This window comes from Adiantum capillus-veneris, chromosome 26 (genome assembly GCF_014529385.1).
Source record: "Adiantum capillus-veneris isolate H3 chromosome 26, ASM1452938v2, whole genome shotgun sequence".
Classification (NCBI taxonomy): domain Eukaryota; kingdom Viridiplantae; phylum Streptophyta; class Polypodiopsida; order Polypodiales; family Pteridaceae; genus Adiantum; species Adiantum capillus-veneris.
This window is the reverse complement of record NC_140956.1, coordinates 125,139,859-125,150,221: the sequence shown is the minus strand read 5'-3', so window position 1 is coordinate 125,150,221 and position 10,363 is coordinate 125,139,859.

Below are 10,363 nucleotides of genomic sequence, written 5' to 3'. Positions count from 1 at the left end.
CTAATATATACACATAGTTTGATCAAAATCCATCCAAAACATATACAACTCCAGGTCACACTAAGGTCAAGAAGAAAAACTCAAAAAAAGTGAGGGGAAGTTGAAGAAAAACTCTCCACTCTATATATCAAACACTAGGCACTAGCTACCAAGTCTAGTCATAAACAAGAGTGTAGAAGAGAGCTCTATTTGATGCAGTTTCCATCACAAAACCAAACATGAAGAGGTCTAAAATTTCAGAGGTAAATCCTGATGTTCATGGCCTTCTTGATGAGGGACACAATCTTGAATCAAGCTCCTAGGCCCTCACATAGACACATGGCACTTGTACTCCCAAAGCCCCACTCTTCAACGCAAGCTGCACTTGTGTATGGGTCCTCTTGCTTCAACCAATACCCAAGCTCACTCATGAAAAACAAATTAATATATAATGATTATTTTTTTATATAAGCATGCCCTCCATTTGCTTATGACAACAACTCACTTAAATACATGTCTTTTGACGAAAATCGCATGTAGAAAGTTCCTAAACTAATTGACTAGTTGACGCAAGCTACACGATTGCCTTGCATGTACATAGATTATAAAGAGAGGTTCAAAATCCAAGAAAGAAAGGCTAAAACCTCAAGTCTTATTCAACTTATATATGCATATGGGTGGGTGCATGGTCAAGTGTACCCACTTTGTGCACTTTGGTTTGAAGTGTGACACTTAGGATATCTCAAGCACATGCTTATGTAGAGCCTCCACTTTATCTATTGCAATGTCCAACAAGTATGGAAAAGCTAAAAAATACCCTTAGATGATGAAAAACTGCTAAAAATTGTAGGTTTAATCCTAAAGTATATGCCAAAGATGAACTAAACAAACAATTTTTGGTGAAGAGGATGTAAAATGGACTTGCAAAGCCTAATTTTCATAGATTTGTTTTTGAGAAAACCCAGCTTGGAACAAATACTAGAAACTATAAATAATATTTTAAGCAAAAACATTAAATCTGTATTTTTATAATTTTTATAAATATTAACATAATAATATATTATTGTACAATGAATTTATACTAAAGATCCATCAAAATCTAACCATTAGAATTTGAAATTTTTGGCACAGCCACATTCCTTGAGCGGTTATATATCAAATGACCGTAGGATCTTGCAAATTGAACATTACATCTATAGATATCTTGTGCACAAAAATCATAGTATAAATCAAAGGATGTTTTCAAGAAATTAGTTAATAGAAATTACCCATGAGGCCAAGAAATTACCAATAAATAAAGTTAAGTTCCTCAACATGTGCATGATTGATATGCAAGAAAAGTTTTCCGACACAATTAGTGATGTTGGACTTACATCGACATCTTCATTAGTAGTACTATGTTGTGACAAGGCATGACATGTCAAACCAAGGGATCCCTTGCACACTAAAAGTACTCTTTTGGCGGAGCTACTTGCAAATAAGGATGGAACAATGTGTTCTTTACTTCCGTTACAAACTCTTGGCTTCAAAAATAAGCACAACCACCATAATATGCCATATTATTGGCATAAAAGACCAATTTTTGGGCATTCTGAAATGGTCTAAAGTGCACAAATTGGGAACACCTGATCTTGCACACACCTATATATACAATATATATAAAAAGCATCATTTTGGAGAGTTGTGTGTAACATTGTCCATGCATAGTGACACTTGGCACACATCTCTTATGCACACTTTGTACTTGCATGTTTTATGTACATATGTAGCTTTCTAAAACCATCCAAAAACATCAACAAATCTCCTCGAGGTGGCCCAAGATATCTCGCAAAAACTCCTCACAACGAAAAGTAATATGACTACTTTCAACTCAAGACTTCACTGTGCAACATCCGTCTTCAGTCCTTGCATCTTCATTAGCAACTTCACTTGGCATCATCAAGGAATCTTTGAGGAATAGAATCTTGCAACAATTTGCAACACACAAGATCAAATGGAGGTTGAGGCATCTTGAGTTCATAAGAGAACAAACCCGAATTTAAATGTCTACGAGGGTTCCTCCTATTGTTGATCAAGTTATTGAGCTACCACTTGATGGAATTGAGGAGTTTGGTCACGAAATTACAACACTCATTATGAAGGAGATAGTGAAGGCCACTTCAAGTCTTAGACACTCTACCTTCAAATTTTTGTTAGTCAAAAACATAGCGATGTAATTTTGGTATTTTCTATGACGATCATTGATCATGTGTTGGTAGATGAATTTCCTTTCGTGGAAAATTTCAAGGAATAGAGTTTCGTGGAAAATTTCAAGGAATAGAGTTTCTCAAAAAAGTTGACTCTTCCTTATGATTAAGTATGCTTGTTGATGAAACCTACACATGTGAAAAAATAAATACTAGAGTATTTTAAGATTCTAGCAAAAGGTTTAAATGGGATGTTATAGTCAATTTTTAGAGTTCCATATTTCCTATGTCTTTATGTGGTAATGATAGACTTTGTGAGAAATCTCTCATCCTTGGATATCAATTTCATGTTAATCTATTACGCTTATGTACAACATAATAACTCACTTTAACATTTTTTGTCATCTTGTTGACTCAAACACTTAAATATTAATTAAAAGCAGGTATGCCTATTATCTAGTCTATGTCATGCCTATGGAGGAAAATTGGGTAGGATGTGGTACATGTTTGGGATATATAAGTCTCATGCATATGAAATGCTCAGCATCATAGCATTCTGACCTTATACGAAAACACAATTCACAAATCATAAGCATGCTTAATCATCTGCCTCCACACTGACATTTTTAAATAAATCCAGAGAAAATTCCTATGGAGATATAATTTCCTAGATGAGAAGGCAGAAGGAGAGATCCCTCATTTCTCCTTGTGTGTGTGTGTGTGTGTGTGTGTGGTCCTTGAGCCTCGTGAGAGAGAGAGAGAGAGAGTGCGACATAACAAGATCAAGAAATAGAACATGCATTTGCTATCCCCTTTTGTGTGCATTAAAATCTATAGGTGCAACTTCTATAGGAGCAAAAAATGAAGGCAATGGAAATGACCTCTAGGAAGGCACGCGATGATAGGTGCAAATTGGTAGAATGGAAATGACCTCTGGGAAGGCACACAATAATAGACATAAAATATCCAGCATGGAATTTCGTCTAGATTCCACCTAATGAGCCATTTACAACACTTTGTGCCTCATATCATATTCAGTTCTGAAAAGTGACTATTACATTGTGTACAATGTATATTATTATTAAAAATGGTGTCATTGCATGATTACCAAACTATGATTTAGATTTGGAAATTTGAACGTTGCATGATTACCAAACTATGATTTAGATTACCAAATTTGAACATTGCATGGTTACCAAACAATGAGTTAGATTTGGAATTGAACATTTCGACATCACAAATGCATCTGAAAGGCATATAGTGCTTGTCTTTATGGTTTTTGGGCTTCTTGATCTCTTTGTGATGTAAGAATGCTCACATTATTCCAATCTCTAATGGACATCTTGGTGAGTTTATTGATTACAAAAGCCATATTGAATGAGCTATGCCTCCTACATGAGAAAAACACTTGCATTAATTATAAAAGTGACTATTTTAGAAAACCTTGTCGTCATTGAATAAGTAGACTTTGTAGATTGGATCAAAATTTGCATAACTGAGGAAGATTACCACGGTAGCTCCTTTCTTACCTATTGCATAATCAGTACAAAACCATTCGTATCCAACACTTATTCTTTTGAGGTTTATTAGGAGTGGGTATTCGACTATTTTAAGGTTCTTAAGACGAGCGATTTAACTATTCTGCCAGTTGTGAGCCATCCATGATGTGAAAGCATTTACTGTGGGGCTGGCTCCATGACAATACTCATTGACCACCCTATCATGTAGCTATTTATGCCAGCTTGCTAATCCCTCAAGTTCTTTCCTGAGAGCTCCATCTTGCCCTATGTTTCACTAGACCTTGTCCATGTTAGGGTTAGGGTCAGTAAATGGTTGTTCTATTTCAGCAAGGCATTGCCCCCGATGTTACTTTTCAATGGGATCATGCTTAAGACCTATGTGAGGGGAATGCCGATTGGGTAAGTCTGGTCGTGTAAGTAGTTTTCGACTAGCCGAGTGTGGGAGGGTACTCTATATTCTTGTCTTCTACTATCCTGACATGGAGTCTGGCCTTGGAGGTAGTTTTAGACTAGTCCAGTGTCGGAGGATACTCTACTTTCTTGTCATTTACTGTCCTCACATGCAACCTTCTTAGTTGATATATAAGGAAGTACTTGAACTCATGCAAGTCACACTCAATTTGGCCTAGACTCTCTCTTATAATAGTACATTGCATTGGTGGAGGAGACGAGCAAGCCCATTTGGCATTAGGTACTTAGTAAGACTTTCTTGATTTTCTATGGTGGGCTTTCGTGTAGAAATGGAGTTTTCTTTTGATACACATTAGGTATTGCAACCCTTGATTTCATAGGTGTTAGACTAGCCTGATCTCCAATGTCTCAAGTCTTCATGATACTAGCCAACCTCAAGTTTGACAACGAAGCTCCTATGCTACAACTAGCTTTCCTTTGGCGGAAGAGGTGTAGAAGGTATGCCAACTTGCCATCATGTAGTTCAATGTAATTCACTTCCAGCTATAACACAAAGTGTGATGCTTGTCTAGTGATACCAACTTAGTTTCTTGTGGAAATACCCCTGCTACAATATCATGTCATCATCTGAGAGGGGCTCTAAGGTAGCACCTACACCCAAAAGCTAAAGAATAAGAATCTTGACAAAAATGTGTGGATGCTATCAAATTACATAGCAGAAGCTTTCAATTACATCTTGATCTTCTATTGTGTAGAAGCTTCTTACAACCTCCAATTCAGCCTGATAGCCTGATATGCCTTCTTTGTGGACCTCCTACTGTGACAACCCACAACCCTTACAAGTTGTGCACTCTACCATGTGTGCCTTTATACCCTCAATGCTCTTACATAGACAAGCTATTGCAATTGAAACATCATTAAATGCCGGACCCTCTCCTTCAAGACCTTCCATTGAGTCATCTCCTACTCTAGATTCTGGACGCAATGGCCCTAGTGGATTAAGGGGTGTCCCTCTATGAAAATGCTGGCTGGACGAGTTTGGCTTACCATACACCACATGATGACCAGCTTAATATCAGCAAGCTCCTTAAGAACACAAGATAGCACAATTGTCTCATGCCAACCGCCAATATTCAAGGAAAATTAATAAATCAGTGGCCAAGTGGTTGATGAAGTTGGATTTCTGTGACTGCTTTGTTAACCATTCAGGTGAACAGGAGGTTGTTCTTTCAATTTCAAGTGCAACCACCTTCAACAAAAATGCTATAAGCAACATGAGGCTATAGTGAAATGAGATTTATAGCGCATGTCCTCATTTTGATTTTAAATGGGTTATAGTATTCTTCTTGGTAAATGGAGTTGATGCATCATTCCTAGAGAGGTGCTTTTGTCACTGACAACATTCAAGAATTAGAGATCCTAGTAGTTTCCTCCCTTCTCACTTTCGGTTCCTTGATTTGAGTTCTTGGAATTTTGAATTCTTCATCAGGTTAGCTCTCTATTTAGCACTAGATTACGTTCAATATAAACCATGATCACACCAAGCCTCTTATTTGAGATAGATGTTCATCACAAAAAGATTGTGTCCCTTGTCGTTACTTACACAACCCTTATCGTCTTGTTCCTTGTCTTGTCCATTCATGTTGGGATAGCAAGCAAGGTGTGTCCATGCTTTGACATGGTGTGCACATGTTGAAATAGCCATCCCACTTGGGGCCATCCTATTTGTCATGATGTGAGTCACCTTTTAGCCCCTACAATCAGTCCCTAACTCGAGTTCTCAGCCATTGTTAGTTCCCCCTTTACGAGGCATTGAAGTTGATCATGTCAAGTCTAGACCCAAATGAGCATACCTTCTCATGCAAAGGGTATCTTCTTATATTAGGAAAGGACTATAGGACAAGATGTACTTATGCCAAGAACACTAAGGATTTTGTGGCCAAGCACCCACACACACCGCACCACCCTGGCCTCTTCGAGAGAGAAAAGATGGATGCAATACACACACATAATTGTACAAATAGGTGTCTTTCTCTAACCCTAATCTACCCTATTCTCCCTCACAAAACCTTGACATATCTAATGGATTTGAATTCTCCCAATTCAATCTTGTTAGGATTTAACTTAATTGCCTTGAATAGATTTTTCCCTTTCAACTTAGAGGGTTTTCTAATCAAAATCTCATACATACAATGGTCCTTAGTACTTTGGTCTAAATTTGGGCCTCAATGTGAAGCTTGAATTGATTGTTTGTAGTCCCTAGATATGTTTGATATGATATAATAGAATGTTCTTCCTACTAGGGGACTACTTCCTTCACCCTGAATGGACTTATATTATGATTTTGAACTATGGCTACCTTTGAACATTTTCACAAGGCATTACCTTTTCTCATTTGTTGAAATTTTCCTTTTCAAAAAAAGTATCTAATGTTTGCTTCCTTCTTTTGGCAGTAGAAAATGGACAAATTGGTTTAAATTTGAGATTATCCCATTGGCTCCAATGCTCTCCCATATATTGTTCATTGTTGGGTTATAGGAAATGTATCTCTCCTTATGAGAGTTGTCCTCTTCACCCAGGGATGGATGAGAGCCAAAAATGACTACATCAAGCCTATTTTTTTGTTTTTGGTCCCTTCAAACTAAAATTCTCTCTCATCACTTGGAAGTAGTTATCTCAAAAATTTTCCCCTCATTGATATGTTTGATTGCCACTTATGCTTGCCCTTGGGATCAACCTACATATGTTTATCTTAAATTTTTTGACATTGGGTAATATTTTGATATGCTTGCCCCCTCTATGGGTTACCTAATGGTGAAATAGAGCTTAATTCTCACCTATGAGAACCTTTCCCTCCCTAATGCTTGAACCAATGTTTTTTTTAAACTTGACCATTGACACTTGATGCGGGAACCTTCCCTTAACTTGTAATGGTTGGTGTCTCTAGGGTATGTCTTGGACATTGAGACGGGATTTAGCTACCATTGTCAAAAATGATTGTCCTCTTTCCCCCTCTCTGCATTGAGGCAATCATCCTTCTCAGATACTTCTTCTCTCCTACTTTTGTATGCAGTGATCTCAATGGTCTGTATGATTGATATAGGGTACTATTGTATGCAACTAATGGGATATGGCTTCTTCATCCTCTTGATCACATGTAGCTACATGCTCTTCTACATTGACAGGGTATTGCTTTGCTACTTCGTCATTGACATGAAATTAATTTGTTGCCTTTATGATGGACTCTATGGTTTATGGATGTTGCATCCACTCCTATGGATAAACTAATAGATGGCTCTTTCTACCCATGTATGCTCTGATTGCTTTCTTATCATTCTGTCCATTTCTATTGCTGATTGTCATGCTTTTGGCTTTCCATGAAGAGGAGGTGGATGCCAATTTTTGTCATCTCAACAACCAACAATAGCACCCCACCACCAACACCTGTGCGTGTGTGCATGCCATGAGCAAGACAATTGCCAACATGTCTTCAATAGCCAAGCGGAGGGGAGCTGGGAGTTCTTCCATCTTCTGATGTATTTAACTCTTCCACTTCCTTTATATATATCTTGGACCCCAAATCTCCCACATAGGTTGTCATGAATATTAATTTCTAACCTTCTAAAAGTATTTTTAAATTTAAATTGGCTACTTAAGTTCAGGGAAAAATAAAAAGAAACCAAGTGAAATTGATTAAGTGCTAATGAACTAATTGGTCAAGTCTTGGGACCAAAAGGGGAAAGTCCATAAAAGAGCAAGGGTAATTGATCATTAATTGTCTCATTCATAGGTACATGCCAAGGAAGGAAAAATATATCCTAGGTAGCCTTGATCAAAGGTTCATGACAAAGGAGATGACAGAGAGCAATATAGGAGTCTAAAAATAGAAAGGGATTGTGCTAAGCTCAACTCTTTAGACTCCAAGTATAAAGTTTGGGAATCCTTAGGGTGAAGTTTTAACTTGCCATAAACTATCTAAATTTAGTAAGTTTTGAGAGTAGCTTGACAGCACCTCCAAAAGCACTAAGCTAAGGTTTTGCACAAGAGGTGAAAGTTTTAAAGCCCAAAGGGTGAGTTCTATTTTTTGTCAAATATTATCCTAATTTATAAAATCCTAAATTAGCGGGTAGGCAATAGCTTCTGGTCAGCTTCATAAGCCTCCAAGGTTTGTGCAAAGATCTTGCACCCGAGCTAAGTATATAAAAGGTAAGATTATGGTTTTTATTAGATGAAAGGAAAAAGATAAAGACTAAGGTTAGATCATCCCTTCTTCATTTAGTAATATTACTCTAGTCTTTGTTTACTAAGCTTGACTAGGCCATATGTCCAAGGTAGCATATGCTTGATTTGTGTGAAACAACTATGTGTGAATGTGTGTGGTGTTTCCACTTGCCAAGATGAGTCACAAGAGGGGGGGCAGGTTCTAACATGCAAGGAAAGAGTGGACAAGAGTGTTGGGCATGCTTGAGTTGCATTAGGAGGTGTTCTCACCTCGTTCGTCAAGTGTGAAGCATTTTAATCTAGTTTCACACTAGCATAGCTATGTAAGAGAAGAATCATTGCATTTCCAAAGCTCTTGATCCTCTCATACTCTCTCTCAAGTGCCCAAGTTGTCAAAGTAATCTCTCTCTCTCTCTCTCTCTCTCTCTCTCTCTCTCACACACACACACACACACACACACACACATGCAAGCTCTAGAGACGGACTCTATGCTCAAACTCTAGGCTATGGATGCAAATCCAAGACAATGAAGTTTCTTCTTCTCCATCTCTATTATGATATTACTAAGCTATGCTAAGAGCTTGCCCATGATCAAGTGTACATGGAATATTAATTCTCTTGCATGAAAAATACTTCTCTCCACCTTCATCTTCCTCTTTACCCACAATTCCTTTCTCCCCATTGGGGTGCTTAGGGTTTGGAAAGGAGGGTTATTCCATGGAATCTTGAAGACACCATCTTCTTGATTCAAGCAAGACTCCACAAGAAAATCCGGTCCTCATCAAGTTGTCGATCTTAATTGGTTATTCTCTTTGAATTATGTGCATGTTTAAAAGTTTTTCTAATGTGTGTTTGTGTAAAGAAATTAGCCTGACACAACCTACCATCTCTCTCTCTTAAAGGAAAACTCTCTCCTTTCATAGTTAAATTCTGCTGAATCTAAAAGTAAGTGTTAGATTCTCTAACATTGGTGTCAGAGCTGATGCTTCTCTTTTCTTGACTAAGAAGCAAAATCCTTGCGTAATCTATGAAAGGTTGGAGTTGTTCATTTCAATAAGGTAAGTGGGACTGGGATTTATGAACTTGGTTGGTATGCCTACTTACAAGGTATGGGGGACACCATTGCAAACTATGGTCTTAATAATGGAGTCTTTTGGGACTTGCCATTGGATAAACCATTATTGAGCTAGTAGCAAGCTTGATAGGAATTGGTGCCAACCTCACACTGTTACATCTACTCCACTACTCTTTGCAATTAACAATATTCTAAACGATCGATGTAGTTACTCGAGTGCTAATTTTCAAGGGACAAGAGGAGTGACAGTCAAAATTTTGGAAATGCCAAGGAAAGAGTTAGCATACACATAAAAGATATTTCTTAATGGCCTAACATAATCAAGAGAATGTAATTGATATTGAAAACTTAGATTTGGCTCATATTATAGCTTTTGATGATGGTTGCAGAGTTGTCAACTACCTTGTTGACAAGTTACAAGAAGCAATGGGAAACCCTATTTTGCAAGTGGAGGTTCAAAGCCAAATTCAATCCCTTCAAGCTCAAGTTTCCCCAAATGCCCAAGAAAAGAGAATTCCTGCAAGGGCTCCTAGTGAGACCTCCAAAAGGGGAATCTCTTCGGGTAATGAGGAGGAGACACCGAAAGGACCTCCAAGGAAAATTGTTTGAGAAGAAGAAGTGCACCCTAAACTTTCAAGGGAGAGGTATGAAAGTGATACTCCACCTACCCCTAAAATTGATGCTACCCCTAGAAGACAGTGGGCATGATGGTCACCTACTCCTTCCAAAAAGAAGAGGAACTCATCAAGCACTCCCTCCCATGCTAATCCAAAGAAGGGAGAAAGAAATCCAAGTAAGAGGGAGCAAAGAAATTGGTCACCATCTTTACCTTCTTCCTCTTCATCATCATCACCATCTTCTAACACGGAGGACATTGAATTGCCACCTAAGAGAGAGAAGAGAAGGGGTAAACGGAGGAGCTATGCGGCATAGAAGAGGTCACGTACATTGAATAAATTCAAAGAGGGAG